Here is a 24,150-nt window from a genome sequence, read left to right on the forward strand (position 1 = left end):
GTCTAATATCCATTGCTATCTGCGATGGATCGAATCGAATCATTAGCAATAATGTGGTCTTCCTCTGGTTTTGATTATATTACGCACAGCATTGCCCATTAGATTCCTAATTCTCGTGAAGATGTATCTCAATGAAACAACAAAGCTAAAGACACATAGTATATTAACTGGACAAAACCTTCTGAAAACAATGTTGGAATCATTCTTTCAAGAGTGTCAAGGATCTTAGTAATCATAAAACGCTTGTCCGCAATTGCATTGCAAGTATGACATATTAAACCTTGTTCATGGAGGCGCCATGATACTTGAAGTCTAGACTTGAGTACTTTAACAGTACATTGAAATGAAAACTTATAGTTCAGCAAACGATGATAGCGAAAGTACACTCAACAGTTCGTTTGTGTATAACAAATAAGGCTCACCCTTATGCAACGCTCATTGTAAATCATGGATGGGTTTCACTTGTGTGCTCACCACTATCTAGATATTAAATATTTCATAGTACTCAAGTATGGAACAAAGACAACGTGCAAGTAACCAACGTCGGTTGTATGACGGCTCCAAACCAGGTTTGAATTTCGATTGCCCCTAGCGTCGTCTGAAGAACATTGGACAGGTATTCTATTTGAACTTTCGAGGTACCTTTCCAGAGCATGGGAGCTACCAATGCAAAGCGAGCTACTGATAGTATGGAGCTCCATGGCAATGTTAACGGAATAAGTTATAGCATAATATCTGGCTTCGAACTTTGAATATTTTCTCTTCTCCTATGAGGTTTCCGTTGAACAGGTTTTGTTCTGTATAATTGAACATTCTGTAGGATAAATTGCCGATATTTTGGACTCTTTATTTCCCTCGGCTCCGTGCCACTTTAATGTAGAGTATTTGTAGAGTTTGTCATATCTTATTTGAAGTTGTGTTAGATGAAAGAAATTCATTTGTATCCCGATATTCCCGAGATGTTTTAGCAACCACGGTTTACAGCTGGAACAATTCTAGAGCTTAATAGGCAAAGCTGTGGATAATGAAGCAACACATCTCTTTGATTTGTAAAGCGCCCTGCTAAAGATGCCGTTTCCGTAACAAAATTACATCAGATAGATTCCTCCTGCACTACAGGTTCATGTGTGGAGAATTATGTTTCTCCCGAGGCCGAGCCGGGAAGTTATTGTTCCGATACTCCTTAGCGAGCAGTGTGCCAGCGGGTAGACAAGAATTTCTACCGACGCATACACTCTCAGGTACCAGGGAGAGCGCTGAGCCCCCCCTGGGAAATCAAAGCACCGGATTTCCATTCTAATCTACATAGCACACGCACCGGATTTTCATCGCTGCGTAGTGTTCGTACTCCGCCCGCCACGGACTTCGTTTGGTCGCCTCGGCTCCCCGGAGCGTAATATCTCTGGCGCTTTGTAGAGACCACGCGTGCGAGAACACGGTCCGCTCCGGTAGGAACAAATGGATTGTGTAAAGGTACCGAATAACACCCGGCTTTGAGGGTTTGAGACGTCCTGCTCGATTGGCTAATGTAACATAGTTTCCGTACAACATCTCCATACTTAGAATATCCGTCTCATCGGCAAGGCTTAGTCTAGACGGTGGCGTTCGGTTCGCCCCTTACTTGGCTAGTTACTCTGCTGTACAGCAGGTGTCTCCCGAGGCTTGGGGCATTTGATTTTCCCACCGGAGGATGGGTTCCGTGCCGTACCTGAACTGTCGGTCGAACTGATAAATTACCTGTCGTTCTAGACACCTGTGCCGGTTCATCTAATACTGCCGGTTTGCTGGAATGCTATGAAGTGGGTAGGATCGACCTCCGACATTGAAAATAGCGCCAGCCAAAACGAATACCTTACTTTCCGGTGGACATGTGTATGCCTGGGAGTTTGATTATATTCGATATGAATTCCTATTAGGTATAGCAATTCGTAATATTCAACAAGAAGAAGTAGTAAATTTCAATCAAACAGTTAGATCACAAATCTAATACAATTTGAGATGTAATTTGTTTAGGACACGGGTATGTTTGAATATCGTTGTGGGTGTAATCCATGTTAGTAATTTTTTCTCTTTTGATTTATATTGGATCAACAATTTCCCTTTTTCCTTATGTAAGCGAAAGTGGAAAGTATTTGAGTTTTGCAAAGTATTAAACATTTCTTCTCCGATCAAACTTTTTTGTTTTTTTGAAGGGCACGGAGTTTGACTGAGAGGTCGATTGAAGTGTTTGAATTTCAGTTCGAATCGTGTGTTTTTTTTTAAGTTTTTAAGAAAGGATACGATTTCGCGAAACGAACCCAGCCAGAACATTCTTTGCAATTTTAATGATGGCATTCGATCACCACAATTTCCATCCTTAGCACAAACTCCTCTAAATGGGCACCGAACGATGAATAAATTCGACGGAATCGATCACAAATTGAATTCCCATTGCCAAACGAACTGCCGAATTGTTCAACTGCCATCAAAGGGCTCCCCCCCGCGGGGGACTGACAGTTGACTGACAGCTGCCATTTCGCTCTACTTTCCTCCTTCCGTACTGGGGAGCATACTTTCAGAACTTTTGCAGAATTTGTGGGTGCCTTTATGGTCTGGCTTCCCCATTGCCCTCGGCATAATTAATCAGCTTTATCCTGTTTGCGATGGATGGGGCTATATTCTTACTGCAATGTTTGCAGTCTCTCTAACTTTCAACCCCGATCGATACTGCGATATATTTTAATTAAGCATTCAAAGGGCACGCTTTGAAGTTGCTCAGGTTTATTTTTAATTGTCAGTCCGCATGGTGGCAGAATGGTATTCTTGAAAAGAACTTATATTCCCATCGTTCAATTTCTCTGCTCTTTATTTCACCATTCGGTACCCTTGGAGATCTATAACGGCACCGACTACCAGTGAGTGAAGCAGGAGGAACTGTTTTGGAATCTTACTCACGTTCCTTTACGGCCATGATTCGAGTGGTTTCCTCCACAGCTGCGTCGACACGTCCGAGGGAAACTTTGATTGAACACGTATCCTCCAGTATCCATGATTGGTAAAAGTGTGGTACATTTTACGGTAGAAGCGGAGGATGGGCAAGAATTTCTGTCTTCTTTGATAATGGTAAATTTGTTGACCGGTGCATTTTTATTCTCAAGTGATGGCACATGATGGAGCAATAGTTGATGCTCTTGCCATCCTTCCTGGTTGCAGTCCGAGCTTAATTGGGACGCACTTCACTTTGGTGGTATGCACAAGTGTTAAGTGCGATTCACTTCAAGTGCTTCATTGATCGTGTTTTTTTATGTTTCAGCAAATCCGATGCTTGAATGTTGACATTGAAACATACTTCTCCGCATTTAACAGCTTTAATATGCTCGTGATTTTCTTTCCCAACTTCACGTCAACTTTGCAGGACAAGATTTTCCTCCAACGTTTGATGGACATTCAAGAGCAATAAATTTCGTCGGCAAATGGAGAATGGCACGCGTTCGAAGGAACGCCGGTGCCGTTTTACGATTAGAAAGCACTTTCCTATTGCGAATGCGTTCGTCGTCGAGTCCTGGGTGAAACCTTTCGTTTCGCAGATTGACGCTTAATTTACGACTGTTTGATGAAGATAGCTCATCGAAATAAATGTCCCTACGATGACTGGTGCGGGAATGAAAGTCAGATCAGCGTAAATGCAGACGAAAACCTTCCAGAAAGGAGTGGCAAAGGGAGGCACAGAAGGAGTTTGCTCTAAAATATTCGCCATCAAATGGCAGTCGGACTCCGTTCCGATCGCAGCACTGCACGGCAAATAAATTGCACCAAACGAGATGTACCTTTCAGATATAGCGCTCCAAGCTTGAAGCAATCACCAGGGCGAGCCCTAGTGCAGTCCCTGCGGGTCAAACGGCAAAGAAGGTTCGCTCCACTCCGACTAGTCGCATGACTTGACTGCTGGAGTCCTCCAGCGCCGGGCAAGGAGCAAAGCATAATTCAATCTCAATTCAACTCACCGGCTTCGTGTTGTTCGGGGGAGCGCCTGCAAAGGGGAAGGGTGACCAACCGTGAAATGTGGCCGAGAACGCGCTGTTTATACAACCGTCTGGCGCACCTCAACCTGTTCCGTATTTTAGCGCCAAACATCGAGCACTGCACCGATCTTCAGCGGTCCATGCATAAAATACAGGCAAACCGGGAATGTACGAACCCACGACTGGCGCTTGGTTTGAGGTTTTTGGGGAACACATTTGCATGCACAGTACGTAAGACTCTCTTGCTTGAACCGTTGCATTTTTTCCTGCGTTATAACCGTTTGGTTAAGGAAAGTAGCGCTAAGATGCAGCACGTTAGAGGGTGCCGGTAGCGAAATAAGAAAGGCAGCCACAGAAGAAGAAATTTACCAGTATCGGTTTGACGTCAGGATGTATTTTACTTCGGTGCACCGGCGGAGGGAAAATACCAACCTGACGGTATTTCCCTTTTCTCGGTTGTACATCGGGGCAATTCTGGAACTGCTGTAGTGCAACATAAATTCCAACGAGAATCGTCGTCGTTGCCAGTAGTGGGTCTTGTTTATACTATACATCCGTTACGGCCCTTGCAGGGATTTGCATTTTTCATAAAGATGTATGCTCATTTTGTGCTTTTTTATTTATTCTGCATGTTTTTTTTGTTGCAACGGGTGAACACCCTTTGCTGTGAGAAATTTAAAGCAGGGAGGCATTTGCTAAATCTAGTTTGATCTATTTTTCGTGGGTTTTATATCTGGATTGTGTCTACATTTATCTAATCAAGGATTCTAGTAGCTGATAATTCTTTTTTTAAGATAAGTTTTTTCATCGGAAAACGAAAAACATTGTCACTGAAATAGATTAACAGCTTTCAACGAAAAGAAGGGATTGGAAATGCGATAAACAATGCTTGAAATGTGTATTTGTTTTCCTTGAGCACTTCGATATTTTAGCATTGTAGGTCAAATTTTTGTATCGTTTTCATTTTTTTAGGTTTTTTTTTTTAATTTTAAGGAAACAAAACTGGAATACCACTTTGAGTATTTTTTTATTATCACCTTTACTACAACCTTAAATCTTTTTCATCCATTTCAGGTAAGCAACGTTTGATGGACTGAGGGAAGATCTTCCAGTGAAGCATCTGTGAAGCTACATACGAAACGAATTTTTATGTAGGTACCAGTATTTTTCTCCTTTTCTTTCTCTCTTTTTATTTCTTCTTCCTTTTATTATTGTTATTCTTATTTATCTTCTTCTTCGAAGTATTTTTATTGCTTCCAACGTATTGATGTTTTCGTGTTCCTATTTTATCTTTTTTCTTATCTTACATCTTATCTTACTAAACTGGGATAATATTTCATGAGCTCCTGCTTTTGAGTAAAGAAGTGCTAGTATTTTATCAAATCAAAGATTTGCTAAAAACAATTCCTACACTTGCAAGGTGTGAAAATAACGATGAAAGTGACTATTTTGAAAGGTTCATAGAGGCTAAAAGAAGCAAAAGAAAGATAATAGAAGAAGTGATAAAAGGAAAACGGAACGTTTTCTTGCAAGAACCCGCTCGAGAGTTCAGGCAGACCGGCCGCCAACCCTCCAGCAGGCATTATATCATTCCATCTTGAATAATGATTTCATTTGCTGAAAATTTATCATCACTTTTACCGTTCGCTGCGGTTTTCTGCACGGACGTCCCACCTTGCCCCGCGCTTCCCTTACCATTCCCTCCGCATGCCATACTCTAATGAGAAAAGCGTCCCCCGTCACCCTGCCACAGTTGTCTTCACACTATTAAGGCGAAGTGTGTTCTCTCTGGCGGTTATTGGCAACAAACGAATGGCTTTGCGGTTTTTTGGGTGGAGTTTTATATGGATTCCGTGGGTAGGAAGGGTGGTTGGGGCAGCAATTGCACCATTAATCCGGAATGAGTTATGTCGGGAGTGTTCTTCCGCGGGACATTGCCGTCGAGGTTTTGTTTCACAGCACAATAGCGTTCGCTGAAGAAAGAAAAGTTCTATCGCAACCCTTAAATGCCAAGGCCCGCCGTCTAAAACGATTTTCCCATTTCAACGTAGCTTAAGCATAAATTATTCATATTTTTCTAACTAGTGTTGTACATTTTGTTTGATCGTAGGAACTGTTAGTAAAATTAACCTCTTGATAATCAATTTAACAAGCGAGATGAATAAACATAACGAGTTCAGGGAACGCATTCACTTAATGCCTAACTTCTAAGGAAACGACCATCAAGCGCTATCATTCCCTCGATGGAAGGAAGCGGTAAAGCACCCGATTTCCGCCCCACCTTCTCCAACCATCACTAAAGATGATGATTAAACATCTTCTACGCTCTCCCCCTCCCGCCCTTGTCCCATCGTAATGAACTCTCCTGATGGACAAATAATGTGCTCCAGTGTCTTTCCTGGGGCGTTTGTTGGGGGAAGATTTTTCCCTCCCACTCACCCACCCACGGCGAAAGGGGAAGAGCAGCCACGTTGTCGAGCTAGTAGACGCGCCCGGATTGACCCTAACTTTTCGTGTTACCGGAAGTGAAATCTTTGATAAATTGAAATAAGCGGCGAATGTCGTCATGGTTTGCTTGGGTGGGTCTTTTGATAATTATCTTTGCGGATTGTGTCGGTGCCGTGGTGAAGTGGGGGGAAGTGTGGGGAGGGCTAATTGTTTTATCTTTCGACTACTGCGGCTTGATAAAGGGAGTGCCGCTGTTGTCTCGCGGGACGGTGCCAAAGTGGTTCACATTTTCATGCCATTGCGTCATACTTTCTTGATGACGACGTATGAGTTGCTCGCAGGGAGTCACCGTATTTTCTTTGAAAGAAGCGATGGCACGGTTTATGATAAGCAGATGTTTGTCATTTACGCTGGAGTGTTTCGAAAGGTTGTTTTGATTAATATAATAAGATGTCAATATGTATAAGTTTGTCATTTTTTTATTCACTGCTATTCTTGTCATTGTATTCTTTTGACTTTCTATGTCTTTTTAAATGACAATAAAAAGGAATATTAACAAAAACGAATTTATGATGAAAATTGCATCTGGTTAACACGTTGACTGCCATGTCACCCAAAAGTGGGTGACAGTAGAAATCAGTTCTAATAAGTTTTTGACCCATAAATAAATTGAAATTCAAAATACAAATTATAGTAATATTTAATATCAATTCTTTGGGCAGGTAAGTTTTTGGTAAGCCTTCAAAAATCGTTGGTTTTATAAATGTTATAATCAAATTTTACTAACACGTTCCGTACCGCGTCACCCACATATGGGTGACAGCAGTAACTAGTTCTAAATAGTTTTTGACCCATGAATAAATAAAAATACAACATAACAATTATAGTTATATTAAAAATAAATTATTTGGGAAGCTAAATTTTTGCTTGGCAACGTGTTAAAAATGATTGTACTAAAAAGTGGGCGAAAAACGGTTGGCAGTCAACGTGTTAAAGCAAATAAATGTAGGTCTTTCGAAGACAACATAACTAAAACATGAAAGTAAGGAAAACACATTGAGGATAGTTGCCAATTGATAAACAAGAGAGACTTTTATTCCGACTCCTTTTATCTTTAGTGCATAAGAAAATTGAATAGAAACCTATCCAGAATGTGGAGCAATTAACTTTCACAAATATCGGATCGAACTCATTCCGCGCACCCATCCGAGGCTGCACTTAAGTGATAAGGAATGATGATTGATGAGGGTTCGAATTCATTGATGGCTCCGGGGCTCGCGCTGTGAACGTGTGAACCTATAAATAACACGGTCAACTGGCGATTGACGCTTGCGGACAGCGGTTCGGAATCGATTGCCGCGTGATTCCACATTCGCATTTCATTCAGAAAATCCTGCCCGCGGGTCGAGGCCCGATCGATCGTGCGATCGCCTTGCGTCCTATCGCATTTGTCAATCGCGGTGACAGTTTCGAAAAACGACCATATCCTCGGGGGACGAACGACCAATTTCATTTAACCGTAGCACACGACACGGTGCATCCGTCCAAAAATAGTCCACGAGCGACACGTGGTTTGTCTCATTTCCGGTCGATTCCGGGTTGTTGGCCAACTCTTGCCGCGGTCCGGTTAATGTAATATACGCAGCATGCCTTGAGTGCTACGGCTCCGAGGCTACAGCAGTGCTTTGTGCGTAGACATTACGTTAAATAGGTTATCACGAGGGCTTGTAAACATGCCCGTCAACTTCGCTACTGATTGAGTACTGGTCCGAGGTAAAGGACGGCCTCGAGCGTGTAGCCAATAAGTAACAAATTGAAACATTCTTTGCAAAACTGAACAGGAAATGTATGTAGATAGAAGCAGACAGCGAATCGAACAGTTACACAGTGAACGCGTAACGTTCGGGTTGACCTCTCGCCGTCCGTATCGCTATCGTCGCCGTTGGGCGATTGGACATATGGAAGATTTGTTTACTTTTCAAAGTGTGATAACGACCATGGATCCCTGGGAGTCACTATCATCGTTGCTTGATTACAAACAACGTGCGACTGTGGTTGTGATTTAATCGATGAATGAGAACCCCTTTGCAAACGTTTTTTTGAACTCAATGGCGACTGGCGTCCCATATTAATTACGACTGGTGGAGAGTATCGTAGAGCCATGTTTTTAGAATCTCAATCAACTTCTCGTTTTAGAAAGCATCGTTCCTAGAAATTTCAATAGATGTTGTTTCGACTGATGTTTTCAATTTGTGCCGTTTGTTTTTTCGCCAGAACCTAATCAATCTTACTCTGTCGTACAAAGGTACGTAGTTCAGGCTGGCCTGGTTCAATTTGTCTCATTGACAATTCTGAAATGGGTCCACATACTGTGCTGTCGATTAAATTTGCTTCTGATTCTTTGAACTCGTTGGAGTTGTTTATTTCGTTACGATGTCAGCATCTGAAATTGTCACGAATGGTTTTGAAACTGTCACCAGGAAGTTAGTAAGGACTGGAGGCTTTTGGTTTCTACCAATTTTTATTCGGAAGTGGCTTCTGGGGAAGCAAAAGATATGCTGTTTGATCATAATGATGATTACAGCATAGGAGAAACCGATACAAAGAACGAATATCATGTTTGGGTCGATGATTGTATGTAGTTTGTTTACCTTAAATGAAACAAACAAGGCGCACTTAGTGTCTTCTTCTTTAATTAGTTCTTTAAGCTATTCTGTGCTTTACTTTTACTCTCTGTTACTGGTTCTTAGTTTTGTTTTTTCTTCTTTTCACGTTTTGGATTGCTTCTTACGAATCCTGTAAAAATTCTTATTCTTGAATCATCACATATTTCACATTAGTTTTTGTTACCTCCTTTTATGAGGTGCAGAGCTCTTATCAGAAGGCTTTTCACACAATTTCGGAGAATTGACAATTCAAAAATGCTCTCCGAGTCTCTGAAGACACATAGCGGGTCGCTTTCATCACGCGCGCTGAAGCTAAAAGACACCGATGTTATTGCTACATTGAGCTGTCAGATGCACTTTTCATCTATGATGGCTGATGTTTGCTGACAGCTCTTGACTTCTGGGCGGACTATCTTGCCAAGTGGTACAAACTTGTGAAGAGCCTCGCCTGTTTTAAGCCATGCCTTAACATCGGCTCTTGCAAGGACTCCGGAAATGCAAGCTACTGGTTCAATAGCGAGAGGCAGAAAAAAACCATGCTTCAGAAACGGGTTGTTAGTTGTGAAAAAAGAAGCGTGACTTTACCGTAGATCGGCTCCGTCCGATATGACGCAAAGAACCGGAAACTGGGCGAAAAAATCAGAAAATCATCACTCAAGCTCCTCTATCCGTCATGTGGGGGTCCTCGCTAGCGCAGTCTCGTTCAATCTGCGTCATGAACTCGACGCTAGTTCTACGATGCAAGCAACGACCACCATCCGGTCTGATGGCGTTCTGCTTCATGTACACGCTTTCCGACACCAGTTTTCTCGCATTTTCTAGCGGGAAAAAAATACTACGAGCGTAACGGAAACCGATTGACGACAGAAGAAAATATTGGAATATATAAGAGCGACTTCAGCGATAGACGATGGTGCCTGCTAGAACTAAATGATCAATTGACAGCTCTGGAAGGCAGCATCAGGTTCAGCATCAGCTGATGAAAAATGATTGAAAAGACGTAAAAAGTAGTAACACTTCGCACTACATCAGAAAGTTGCCGAGGGTATATTGCGTTCCAATCATGGGAAGATATCTAAAAAAGCACCCCCTCCAACAAAAGTTGCTGTTGTATAGATGGAATATTTTGCATTTTTTTGTTTATTCTTCTGTTTGCTTATTTGAATGGTTTCATTAATTATTTTATAAATTCAATGAATCGTTAAATTTAATCTGATTGCGTCTTCAAATATTGTTTAGTTTGCTTTTTCAGTCATTCATCAGTTAGATTTCCAAGCACGGCGTTAGGTTTTTGCTTGTATGATGATATTCGGTAGACGACCTTAGTTCAATCTTCTACTCTGTCCTTCAAACATCCAGTTATTCATAATTTCAATACAAAACGAGCGACAACAAAATATGCTGCAGAACAAATGAGATATACGACTTTCCTTAAACAGCAATCGAATGCTATACCGAGCTTTGAAGGAAATTTCGATAAGATTTGCCCTCAGGCCCATATCCTTTTATCTCGCCTTCATTCATTCCGGAACACTTTTTCCTTCCTATCGACTACAAAATGATGATGTTTATTCTGATGAAGATTAGACCAAACGTTGCGGATTTTGTTTTGATGTTATTTAATTCCCCTACCTTACTTCGCCCAAACACGCCCGTTCGTCGACCCTGTTTCTTTTTTTCTCAATTGCAGCAATAACGACGATCTCCGGGCGGAAGGAGCGAATATAAATGTATAAAATATTTAAATCGAAATGCTGGCATCTCAAGGGTGTAAATTCCATGCCGTCGTTTTCAAGCATCAGAACCAAGAAAAATACCAAGATGGACCCTTGGGGAAGATTTTACCATGGTCCATGGTGAGCTGGTATTGGTGTGTCAATGTCTTCATCCGAACGGATAGAGCCTCTGCCCGTGCACTTGCCCGAGTACAGCTTCCGCTTTTTTTTTTATTTGTTCACTTTTCCGACCTTTTTATGCACGACCACTGTCTTCCGCTAATCCCATTCGCTCCTCGTCACGGCGTGGCCCGCAACCGCTGCCTGCTGGGCGGTTAAGTTGATGCCTTTTTCATTCCTTTCAACGTGGCTTTGACAGTCGCCCATCCACCTGGTAACCTTAAACCCTCAACGATCTTAATCATCTGACCTTTCGGAGGAATTCAGATTGTGAATTCGAATTGAATGTAGGTCGAAATACGGGATTTTTTTCACTAGTTCATTCGTTTCCTCCAATGCTAGGATTTAATATGCTGGTGTTCGTTTAACGCATGTGAGATAAATTTTGTTTAGTTGGTATAATGCAATTTTCTACTTATTAAGTTATCTTGTTTTTCTGTTTATGTTTTTATTTCATTTTTGTAACTTCCAAAATTTACCATTTTTCAATACGCATTTTTTCGTTTCAAGCTTACTGACTAAGTTAATATGTTCTTTCACTGAAACATCCATTTCCTCGCATCGTACGCAGCGTGGAGTTCGTTTTTCCGCCTTCATCATAACTTGGGCAGCAAAAATCGAGCGATGCAAGGAAAGGAAGACCGACTGCTCATCATTCAGAATATTTCAACCGTATTTCCATTTTCCACGCTTCGCTGCGGGGCAGCCGCGAGGATGGAGAATATTTAAAAATAATAGGAAAAAAAGCTACCGAACACGACCGACAGCTTAGCCCTGGGGCCGCAGATTGTTTGACCCGTGATGGTTTTTAGCGTTGTGTTATGTAGTTTTGTGGGAATTCGCTGAACGCTGAGATGTAGGGCAACCGTCGAAATATGTTTTAAAATGTAATCACTAGGGGCGGGAAAATCTGCCGAGTGCCGTTTTCCACTGGGGAGGGAGTGGGGGGAAGGTAATGTAGCGTAATTTCATTATTCCTACCGGAACAAGTGGGCGACTGCGAATGCGGAGCGAAAACTTTTCAATGCCGTCCGCCAACGATGTACGATGAGCTTAATATCCTTACAGGGTGTACTTATCTCGTCCATGGTTTGTTGTACGATGATTTATAATTTTCCACAGTTAATGAATCATGCAACTACGCTATCGTGCTTATCAGCTTTCGGTTCACCATTTGTAATTGTTTTTCTCTGCGTGCAGTGTTAGAACAAAACATTTTTCATTTCCATCCATACAAAGTTAAAATGGACGTGTTTTGAAAGTCGCAATTTTATTTATAAAAAGGCTTTCAAGTTTACTTACTTTTTTGCTTAACATCACTGGCACTAACAGGCATTTTTATAAAACAGAAAAATACCCCTTAAAGCAGCCCACAATAGACGAACGTCCCACACCGAACGGACGATGAAAAGCACATCGTGAAGTAAAACGGAAGCCACTTGCCGGCAAATGAAATTTGCATAATTTTTTAACGACTTTTCGAAAAGCAGAGCGAAACTATTACCATACACACACCCGCCGTGCTGCTGCCGTGACTTTGTAGGATATGGGAATCGTAGAGCATCATTTCCCCGGAACAATGTGTTACCCCGAGCGAACCCATTCGCCCGGGCATGGGTTTAGAAAGGCAAAGACCCGCCGCACGCTGCTCGGTATCAGTACTTTGACGTCCTTGAGATGGAACCGGACCGGGAGTGACTCTATCGTTGGGTATTTTACATTATGCCATAAGTGAACAGAGCTTTCGGACGGATGATAGCGGGAGGTTGGGAGGAGTGGTTCTGTTTACCATAGACCACGTTGATGGCGTTACAACAACGGCCACGAAAACGTCGGTGAAAAGTTCACCATTCAGATGTCAGATGGAGATGTAGCGCGTTCCGGCAAGGTGTAGGAGGCACCGGACAACCCGGGGACCGTGTATTTGAGCATACAAAGAAATAAAACTACAAGTGTTATTGTCGTATGTAAATTACCCTTCCTTCGGACCTGTGGTTGCTCCAGCGATACTGCCTCCTTCCGAGGTCCATCCATCTTTCATCAGGAAACTGAAGTTCCCATGCCGTCCGGAAGTTAGTTCGACGGGGGCCATTTTCTGCTGCAAACAGATGAATGTATAAAACGTTAAATGACCCACCAATCTGGCAGTAAAGGGTCCGAATGCGTGACATTCTAACTGGGAACCGGTTGGAAGGCATACTTTGGCACCCTCACCAAGTTGGTAATTATTCAAAAAATTCTTCCTGTTTCCTTGGTTTGCGGACGTTAGGAATTACTAATTTAATCAAATGGAGTAAGAACACGCTTGCTAGAAAGTTGATTGATGCTAAAGGCTTACGATAAGCGACATCAACAGTTTTATAATCACGCGCGGCAACTCAACAAACGTTCATTCACGCTTCATTCAAGTTTGAACTTACTGTTTTATTTTTGAAGTTGGTTTTGTTTCGATAGAAATTAGAAATCGTTTTCATCTTGAATTTTTATGTTCAAATATAATGTATTTGTCACCAATTTGAACACTTTACCCTTGTCTTCTATTACTGGCTTTGATTTTTTTAAATAATCTAAACGTGATTAGGACATATGTTTATGGTAGTAAAATACGGATAAGAATTTAAATTCGTTCCATAGATCAAAAATCTTATTTACTTTTTTCTTATACATTCTAATTTTTCTTTTTTCTTATACATTCTTTGTCCATTGCAACCATTTAAGACATAGAAAATGTTAACTACGTGGAGTGGTTCCTTCACATTTTTCTTTGAACCACTGAAACACTTGACTAATCACCAAACAAGAATACCGGACTAATCACGATATTTTTTCGCCAAACCTTGTTACCTCCGACCCCAATTCATAACGCTATTAAAATATTTACCTTTCCCGCCCGAAAAACACTTGAAAGGGTTGTTTGCAAGGCAGTGTTTGCGCTACCAAATAAGAGACTTTCGTCTCGTTTTTATGAGCGGCTGATAAGATCATGTTGTTTATTATAGCGCTGCTCATCCTTACCCCTGTGTTTTTTTCATCCTGGGATCCATATCGCACTCCAGCGAAGCTAAAATGCACAATATCCTTATCCATTCGTTCGAATTGTTTACGGCCAACGTTTTTGGTAGCATGGAAAAATTTTCCTGTCTGCTAGCGCAAGGTGAAGGTGGGGCTTCTTTTACAATCTCCCATCCAAGGCAACCAATGTTCCATGTGCTTGCCGGAACACAGGCAGGATCAAATGGCACCGGCTCGGGCCCTGGCTCGTTTTGTTTTCGTTAACGAGCAGTCACGAAGCGGCACTTCATCGAATTATGGCCGACGGTTAATCTTTACCATGGTGGAGGTGAACTGGCTGCCGCCGTACGTGACACGACGGAAAAAGTGGGTTTACTTTCAATATTCTGGGATCATATTTTCTGGGAAAACTAATGGATCAGAGAACGGTGAAGCATGTGTTAGAAGAAACCCATCTTCAGTGGGTTAACAATGATGGTTTCAACATTTTCCGAAAATAGTTATATGCGTGTTAACATTGATATCTAAAAATGACATACACATTTTACATTGATCGGATCGTTTCAAGTGATTTCTTTAGACATACATATTTTTCATGATTTCATATATCTACGGATAAGTTTCTAAATCTCTGCATTCCGGTGATTTACTGGTGGGTTTTTGTTCTTATCTCTTATATTCCTCTTATATTCCATAAGTACGCTCTGAGCTTCTTCCACGAGAGGGTTCGGAAAATATATATAGATTTCCTAGAATCTGGGAGTATGGCTCTTTCGAGAGAAAAGAACCTAATCTAGCACCAGCTCCTAAATAAAATAATGGTCTCATGTTTCATTTCTTTTCTATTGGGTTTGTTTGATAAAATTTAGGTAATTTCATGATCCCCGCAGAGCTGATTTTATTATTCTTTATTAATGTGCTTTATACACTTTGCCATTGTCCGATTTTATCATTCTTCATAGAATTATTCTTTTCATTTTTTTTTGATAAATTGTACTTTCAATGAGTTTCTCGAAATTAATAAACCAATGAATTGACATAACTATTGAGCAACCTTAGAAGAGCTACTTTGAAAAAATTATAACATTTCAAATAATTTTAGTGTCTTCTTGGCTCTCAATTCCACTTAAATCTCGAATCTTCTCGAAGAATTTATATTCCCCTGAGAAAAGTTTCGTTATTGACTATTTCGTTTTTCAACTTTGATTTCCTCACGCTTTTCCCATCGATTGCATTTTCTACGGTTCTTCGGCGTTTGTTTATTTACGACCGCCAGCGCGATGAGCCCAAGCTAGCGCGAATGCCGAATAGAACCAAAATACTAATTGGATCTTTATTAGAATCGGCGTAAATCTTCCACCGTGAGTTGGTGGGTTGAAATTTGATGTGGCATTAGCGCCTCTTCCTTTCGATTTCGTTCCTTCAGGTTCGGCTCGTCACATGCCCCACCATGGTGAAACCGAACGATCTGGATCAGACAATCTTATCGTCAAGCCATTTTTAAACCTCATCAGACCCAAGTCTGTATCGAATAGCACTATGATGTGACGAGAACGGTTCGATAGAAATTCCCGAAATCGATTGGTTGAAATTAATATTACCAAAAGGCAAGGCAGGAATGCCTCTTCCGAAAGAGAAAACTTTTATTGCTATCTTTGGTTGGGTTTTTCTTTGGATGAACTAAAATAGTCTTTCGCAACCGGCTGCAATGTTGAGCTTTATACGATTTTCGTCTCCGCGCTCTCTATATATCCACTTTAAGTTTGTATTCTACTGTTAATTTAAGTAATGGCAAATATATAAAGCATGTGATTTACTTTTTGTCCAATTTTATTTTTGGTTGGTTTACGATAGTTTTATATTTTACCTCATGTAGGTTTTTTATAAGCTTACTTTTCAATAATTTCTTATCTGCTCTGTTTACGTTATGTTCTTTAATCCTTTCCCTTCGCCCACCGAGGGAAAGAGTAATTTAATAATTCGCGGGTTGATTAATTTTATGCCAGTCCTCCCACTCGACTAGACCACCCTAATGGTGCGCAGCAAGACAATCTGTTCCGCGACATTTATCTGCTTGAAGCGGCACCCAGTTCCCTAGTTGCTCGGTAAAATTTGCTCGCTAGGTGGTGGTTTTTAACATAATTCGATAATCCGCGAGCGACGATCATTCCCGAGTACCCTTCCCGGTCATAAACATGGAACCAGCGAAAGTGCCAACATCGCTTCAGGCATGCTGCGAACTGTGGCGAAAATTGTGCTCGCTAAGCTCAAAATAACCTTTGCATACAAGAAGAAAAAAACAGTAACAAAACTCTATCTTGCTCCAGCTGCGAAATAGCGAGTCCTGAGCTTGAATTTATTATATTTAAGCTTTATTTATAACGCCAGTATTGATTTTTTGGATAACCATCAGCCCCATTTCTCCGATTGGAGCGTTCGGTTTGGGTGTAAACGCTGCGTCGAGCTAAAACGAGTCGGAAAAACTCCATCCTAAGCATCTTAGCACTCCGCCCTCTCCGCCTCATGGATTGGGGTTTTGGTTGGGTGAGCAGATTCGATTATTGAGTTGTTTCGCTTCCGCTTCCGTTGGCATGAACGAGCTGTGATCCTGGTACAGTCTCGAGCTCTGTTGAATGAAAAACGCATTCTTTAAAGCCACCAGCATGTCGTTGCTATCGAGTCGATGGGGTTGAGCTGCTGGGAGGGTAAGGGGAACGACAGTAAAACTCAAAACCATGAGATTGGAGACTTTGGCCACATCATTCGGAACCGTGCCAGTCCGTAAAATAGGGCGGAAAAAGGATAACTGGGCGTGATTGAGAAAAGCGGAAAAGTGGTTGCTGAAAATTCGTTTCATTGATTAAATGGTTCGTTTGTGTTGAGATCGGAAGACAGTGTTAACTTTCGGGGTGTTTTTCAAATTTTGCCATAATTCATTGCTTTACATAAACCTGATTTAGTCTCCAGCGGTTGTATGTTTAATTTGCTCACAATTATGGGGTTATGTTCCAAATGACTTTTTTTTCGTTTTGTTATTGCACAAATTCAAATCGTTCCATTTTTTCATTCCATATTAATTTCTTTTTTTTTAATTTGATGCAACCTTGTGTCGTTTTGAAATATATCCCTACATAATTCTTCTCAAGCGCCCCCTTAGACCATCTGATGCCAAAACGCTGAAGAGGATGATTAATTCAGTCCTTCAGCGAGAGTGTTGTGAAGTGTAAAACTAGACAATTTCTGTGCCGGTCACGGGTTCAGCCGGAAGCTGCTCCTTTTTATAAGCATCCGCCCGTTTTTCTTGAGGCGTCCCATTCACCCTGGCACTCAGCACAACTGCGTCCAACAGAAGCGCAAAAATGAACGATAAAATTGTAAGTAATTTGATGCTCATTTCCGCGTAATTTTCCTACGCTTCACGTTCCAAATTTGCAAACCGGTCACTGCGTTGACCGGCAGGGAACAAATTATTGGAGACAAGGACGTACAAGAAACCATGCAGCTTATCAGACATCTCTTGAAAATGGTTTTGAGTATTTGCTTGATTATTGCATTGTTTTTGTGTAGTGTTTTCTTTTTCATTCAATATTAAACATTTGCGTTTCTTTAATTTAATTTATGTCATTTCAGGTATTGAAATGGCTGTGGCGTTTTTTTATATTATTCTGTAAAATAATTTTGCATGTATCTGACAGGGAGTGAGCTTTTTAATCACACCGATTCGATTTTTATACTTTCACAATAGAGAATGGAAATTTTAAAGACACGGAGCATTTCATCTGAGCGGAAACCTTGATTTGTAAGTGGTTTTTGCGAACCTTTTATTGTTCGAATTGAATAGGAATGGCTCTCGGGGCAAAGAGTCTACGCGAGACGGACAAAAAGCCACCTGAAACGAGGTGTGAAAAAGTATGATTGATGCTCATTCTTCAACCAAAGTTTCGGTAGCCTTTTGTGCCATCAGAATTTCGCTTCGCGATTGTTTTCGTTCGCTTTCGAACTTCTTCGTTCGTGAAAAGTTCAAACTAAAGCTGCCTCTTTGATATGTTTTTCTTTTGTATGAATTAAATGGAACGAATCTTGGATGCTTTGGTATTGTGATTTATTATACTTTAAAAAAAGTTAAACTTTGTTTTATTTTATTCAAATGAAGTTTGTGCTGTGAATAAATATTCTAAAAATTAATCGTGCTCATAATTTTCAATTGATATCCCTGAACTTTTTAACAGTACGGCAACGTCCGTTATACTATAATAAAAATACCTGAACTTTTAACTATTCAATAACTTGTTTTGTTTTCATATACAAAAATATGGTCTTTGTTCCATTCATGCATTGGGTATTTTATTTTTGTTTAAATTTTGTAAGCTTATCTATCTTTACCTTACTCAAGATTTAGTCCAGTTGGCAATACATTGTGACTGTTTGAATCCACCTCAGGTTTTTCTTGGAATTCGTACTATCCGAGCATCCTCCTAGACTTGACTGGTAAATCTTCAAGCTTCCCGATAAACCTTACCCAAATCAAGCCGTGCCACTGAATTATCATGCTAATGGCAAAATGGCGTTATATTCCTACTGCCAGTCAAGGAACTGCGCTGCACCGGATCCAGCGCGATCCTTCGGAAGAGGTGGTAATTTGAATTCTCTTAAGACAGAATACGGTGCTTGATTATGACAGACCTCTTCTTCACCAGCACGTACTTCATTTCGCGCAGCGTGGCGCTCCTCGCTTTGTACTCTGGAGTAATCACGGAATCGCCTCGTTAGTCTTCAGCGATTGATGAGATTTAATTTGCATTTTCACCTTCACCATCAACTTCTACTATAATTTCTCCTTGCCACCGTATCAGCCCCTCAGGTGAACGTCTTCAAACATTTTTTCCCCCGCGCTTCGACTAACGACTTTTCCGATAAGGATGTGCAGCAGATCAGCCTTTGTTTCAATCTTACGATGGAACGATAACGAAGGTGCGGATACTAACTAGGTAACGGAAAAAAACAACTTTGATTTTATCTGTCATGGCAGGTGATTTAGGCTAGGGCGCAGTAGCTGTTGTACTCATCACGTCTAGCCATAATATATTTAGTATTTTTATCGTCATTGTTTCTCGGCCAAATCAAGATTTGTTAACTACAAAGCACACAGCTTCATTGCATTATGATCTTCATCCGTATGTTTTATTTATTTGCAGATATTTCAAGCGGATAATTGACAGGCTTCCAAACCAAAATTTAGAGACTCTGATCGCTCGGTAAGATAATGCTTTTATTATGTGGTCTTACATGTTGTTTTGAAGTCATTGATGCTTTTTTATTAATTCGTTGGCAATCTGAACTAAAGACTAGTGTAAATACGAGTATATTAAAAAAAATCCCAAAAGTGCTTCTTGAAATACGACTGATATACGATTTATGCAACGTTGGTCGAGCCTAACGATAAGGTCAGAACATTTGAAGTCGTGAACATGAAACGGTGGAAATAAAACTCCCCAAACTTCTGTTCCGAATTACGTCTGGACTTGTTCATCTGCAGGACATAAAGCGTAAAAAGTAAGCAAAGGGGTTGAACGTTAACTTTGAACGAAGCTATAGCCCAACTTTGCACTCCAAACTGATTTTGCAGCTCTTAGTTCGATTAAACTCGAACGTTTGGCTTGAAACGGGAGCTAATCACGTCTTACCAACGTTACCGCCCGATGAACCTGGAGGGAATATAATTCGATTTTAGAACTCGACTTTTACGATCATGGGCGTTAAGGCTCGAGCTTTTTTTTTGCGTGCGTGTCTGTGTGTGTTTTTTGCGCAACGATTAGGCTAGTTTTTTACGCATAAAACCAGAAGGATGTAGAAAAAGGGCTAGTGGGCAAGTTTATAGGTTGCTCCTTTGCCCCTAACCTCTGGCTCAATAGGCGGCAATAACTTTGCTCAGTGTCGAACGTGGTTGAGTTTCTTGAGTAGAACCTCCGGCTACGTTGACTGATTTCGTTACCTTTGTCTTCGAAAGATAAAAAAGAACAGAGACTGACTACCCAACTCAGAGCACTCCGGCGGCTTTCAACGTTGAGGAACACACATTGCAGTCCGGGGGTATCTTTTATGGGAAGTGTATCCAGAAGCTTTTACCTTCACGCTGGGCCGATGTTCTACACCGAACCGAGTTGTACGCCCTAAAACTCGTCCCGGTCTCGTCACGTGTGAGGACTTTTAATAGGCAGCTTAAGGCCATCGAAAGCGTGAAGAAAGCTAATGAAGTATCATCAAATGCAGGCGGTGCCGCTTTCGCCGGTGGCCAGCAGCTGCTCGGAATGGAAAATTTATAGACAAGGGATGGGATTTGCTGCTACATTTTACGATCAACCGTGACGGATTGCTCGTCCTTTGATGCCTCGATTAAGTAGAGCGATGTAAAGCAAGTGCAAAAGAAAACCTAAAGTTTGAAGAACCCGAGTCAAATACCACCATTGAGTGTTCTTTTACATTTTATAAATGAAAAGTCAACACTGCAGAGTTACCAGATGCATAAAACGAGCTTTAGTTATTGATTATAATATTATACAAGTATAAATATTCTTGCTGAAGTCCCTTTAGTCATAAATGTGTTATTTCATTCGTGCGGTTTTATTTTTAGTCTTGTTGAAATTAAATCGCAATATTATTGCATCATGTTGATATTTGTTTATTTTAATAATAGTTAAGACGCGTACATATTCATTCTGAGTTCGCCGTCGGTAGGACGCCTTGAGGCGATCAAAGCAATGAACAAACACAATTACCATTTTATTATACTTCAGTTTTATTCCAGCTCCGAGACCCTTCCGGGCGGTACCTTTCGCTTTTGTACGGGAACGTCGCTATCTTTGCTGCATAAAATAGAGTTCTCGTGAAGGCAAGCAGGTGGTCGGCGAATATTCTCGCATATTTAAATTGCGCCGCGAATAGCATTTGCGACCGGCGACACCCGCACCCCCCACTCGCCCCGGTATGCCCCGGTGCACCCGCGGCAGGTAGCAATATTTTTATCTTTATAGAGAAAGTTGTAATGGTTTTTATGGGAGTTTAAAATATGTTTATGTAACTCTTTTTTATCTCTCACCGTTGCATACCGTTGCCGCGAATTGTCGTGCAGCTTCCATTTTCCCCGCCTTTTTTAATTCATTCAAAGCCACCCCCCCCCGTTTATCACCTGGCTGGTGGGTAGGCTTAGCCGGTAAATAGGATAGAAGCAATAACCAGCTTAACGGGTGATTTTATGCATACCATTTGAGCAATTTATGGGAGACGCTTTGCGAAGGGTAATTCATCCGGGATATCAATTTAGATTTCCCCTGAATGATATTTTCCCAGGTAGAAATAAAGTTTAGATAATTATACTTCAACGAAGGGGCACAGGAATTAAACGGAGTACAGTTGAGTTCGTTTGGTTTAGTTAGTAAAAATCTATTTATTGCCAATCTTTTTATTGTTGTAAAGACTTTTTAAATATTGCCTATCAACAATATTATTGACAAACGCAGAATTTGTTTTTAATGCACTCGATCTAGAATCATCTATTCATCTATATTGAATTTGAACTACTTTTGTCTACTACAAATCGTTAATTTTCTATAAATAACCAATTCTCAGCTTTTCCTCAAGGTTTTAAAATTAATTGATGAATGAAGTTATTTGCTCTGGTCCTATAGCAGTCGATTGTACTCATACAAGATCCATCAGCCAATGTTACGTTCAATTTGCACAGAATAGACATCCAAGATCCAATCTTGTTCACTGACCTCATGTCAATTCAATTAAGCAAATAATTTGCTCAAGCATTACTTTCGTGGACTTATTCAATTCAATGCAAACACCAGCGTCTACGCAAATACAAGGGGCAGGTCGGAGACATTCGTCCTATCGTCCGCTCAGCTAATGATTGCGGATGGTGAGATCATGACTTGGTGGGACCACATGATGGAATAAATTGGTGCAGTCGGTGGGAATCGCTGGGGAACTATTTTAACCCTCTCGTGGTATTGGCGAGGAAAAGATTAAAATAAGAGAGTTTGTACAAGTTGCTTCATCTAACCCGCTTTTATATGAAATGCTTTTTTCAAGGTTGCAGAGCATAATAATCGACTACTTTAACTTTTAGTAAGTCTTTTATCTTTTCTTTAAAACAGTTCAATGTATTATTGTTTGTTTCCCTAACAAATTGCTTAAGATAAGGTTTCCATTCCGCTGTTGCCGTCATTTTCTTCCCCAACCCGTACTGTGAACACTCGAACAAACGCCCACATACCAAACAAATCCATGCCGATGGCGAACAGTTTAAAGTATGTCCGAACCTAGGCGCACACGATGAGAAACAGTCTTCCCGTGCAGCAGGAAAATCTGGAATGCCAACCGGCGGAACATTTCCTCGTGGTTTAAGCGGTTGTGTTTGTTCGAAGTTTTTTTTGTTGCTTTCGCTTCACCGTCATCCATTGCCATGTGTGTATGCACATTCCCTGCGGAGCATTTATCATGCTCAAGTGCAAAGTGATGGAATTGTTCGCTTCTGGCCACGGCGTTCGTCTGTATCTTCGTCGGGCCTGTGGGTGGGTTGGGTGCAGCTTTCCAGCCTGGCCGTCGTCGTGAGGTGCCCTTTTCTCCGGAAACCATTTCCCTTATGGTAGAAACAGGTTCGTTTAACAAAAGAGAAAAAATGAAACAGGCCGACATGAGCGACGGAGCGAAAGAAAAACCACAAGCTGTAGCTTTTCCGTTCAATTAAGCTTTCGTCTGCAAATGGAGTGGCGCTAGGGGTTTGTGCATCTGCGAACCCGCATCGATTGGCAGTGCGTGCTTTTTTGGACGCAAATTCAAATGATGCTCGTAGGGCGTGCTTAATTTGTAAACAAACCTTTGTTTTAACTGTTTCCATTAGGAAGGAGTGGGAACTTGATGAGAAATAAACCATCCTTCAAGGATCATACAATTGATCGTTTTGATAAGGAAGGAGTTGCCAAATTAAATATTATTATCGTGGCGACATCACTTTGAAATTAAATCCTGCAATACCAAAAACAAAAAAACGGAAACAAAATAAAAAAGAAAACATCAAAGAAAAAACATTGAAAAGCAATATTTCAACGAATGTTTTTAACGCTTAGAAAAGTTGACGTCTAATGTTGTGTTTTACAGGGTTTCGATTCATATAATGGAATGTTTCAATAGATAGAGGGAACATTTAGCATAGGGGATAAACAACTTATCTTCTTCTTGGCGTAACGACCTCTTAGTCATGCCTGCCCGTTAAGGGCTTACGAGACTTGTTTCCCTGTTGTACGTGGATAGTCAGTCCTCTCGTACAGGGGAGGGTCCGGTCTCGGTTGGGATTCGAACCCACGCCGTCTCGGGTCCGGTCTCGGTTGGGATTCGAACCCAAACAACTTATACGATTTTCAAATATTTTATTATCCAAAGTTATATCATTCCTTCGCATAAAAACGATGAGTTTTGTGAAGTTAGTGTCAGACAGTCCGGGTGATTTGCTCTATTGCCCTAGTTGTCTGACACATTCCCTTATATGATTGCAAAGTTCTCTCAACCAATTGAAGATATCCTCTATGCTTTTGAAATGTTCTCTCTACATATTGTAACATTCCATTATATGGATCGAAAGCCTGTTTTATGTCAAATAGAATATCGGTTACTCAATTTCTCTCATTGCTATTTACTGTCTCGTGTGTCATTTAAAGTATACTAAAATATGTGTTTTTGAGCCTGTGTTAAAGCTGCCTTTCTTGTACGTATCATTGCATTTCACATCTGGTAACAGATACACTTTTCAATTCCAACATCGATGGTTTACCGGGCGGTATGAGTTACCAAAAAGAAAGTAAATAACTGAATAAAAGTTGGTACTGTGACTGAACCAATTGGAAAGCGGAAAAGCACCCCCAAAAAGAAGCTTCCGCCTCGAAACGGCTGAGCTGGAAGAGAACTTTTCTCCATCTGCTACCGCACCCGGTGCATATTGCGGAAAAATGTGAAGCTGTGCACACACCGTACACGGTCACCGCAGTCGGAGTGCAATGGGCTGTAAGCTGCATTCGAGATGCGGTGGTGTCAGCTGCATTCACTGCGCCCAACGCTGCACACGGC

The 24,150-nt window shown here is 41.1% G+C and overlaps 1 protein-coding gene across 1 annotated transcript in view; it reads left to right on the forward strand.

Annotated features, from left to right (window-relative positions):
• The window catches only part of LOC131265570 (fat-like cadherin-related tumor suppressor homolog), a 199,511-nt gene that overhangs the window by 81,102 nt on the left and 94,259 nt on the right, over positions 1–24,150 (forward strand). Inside the window, exon 2 of the mRNA XM_058267860.1 lies at positions 19,218–19,277. The gene's annotated coding sequence lies outside the window, so the exon portion shown is untranslated. The remainder of the gene's footprint in view (positions 1–19,217; positions 19,278–24,150) is intronic.

The sequence above is a fragment of the Anopheles coustani genome, chromosome 3 (assembly GCF_943734705.1).
Source record: "Anopheles coustani chromosome 3, idAnoCousDA_361_x.2, whole genome shotgun sequence".
In the NCBI taxonomy this organism is placed as follows: domain Eukaryota; kingdom Metazoa; phylum Arthropoda; class Insecta; order Diptera; family Culicidae; genus Anopheles; species Anopheles coustani.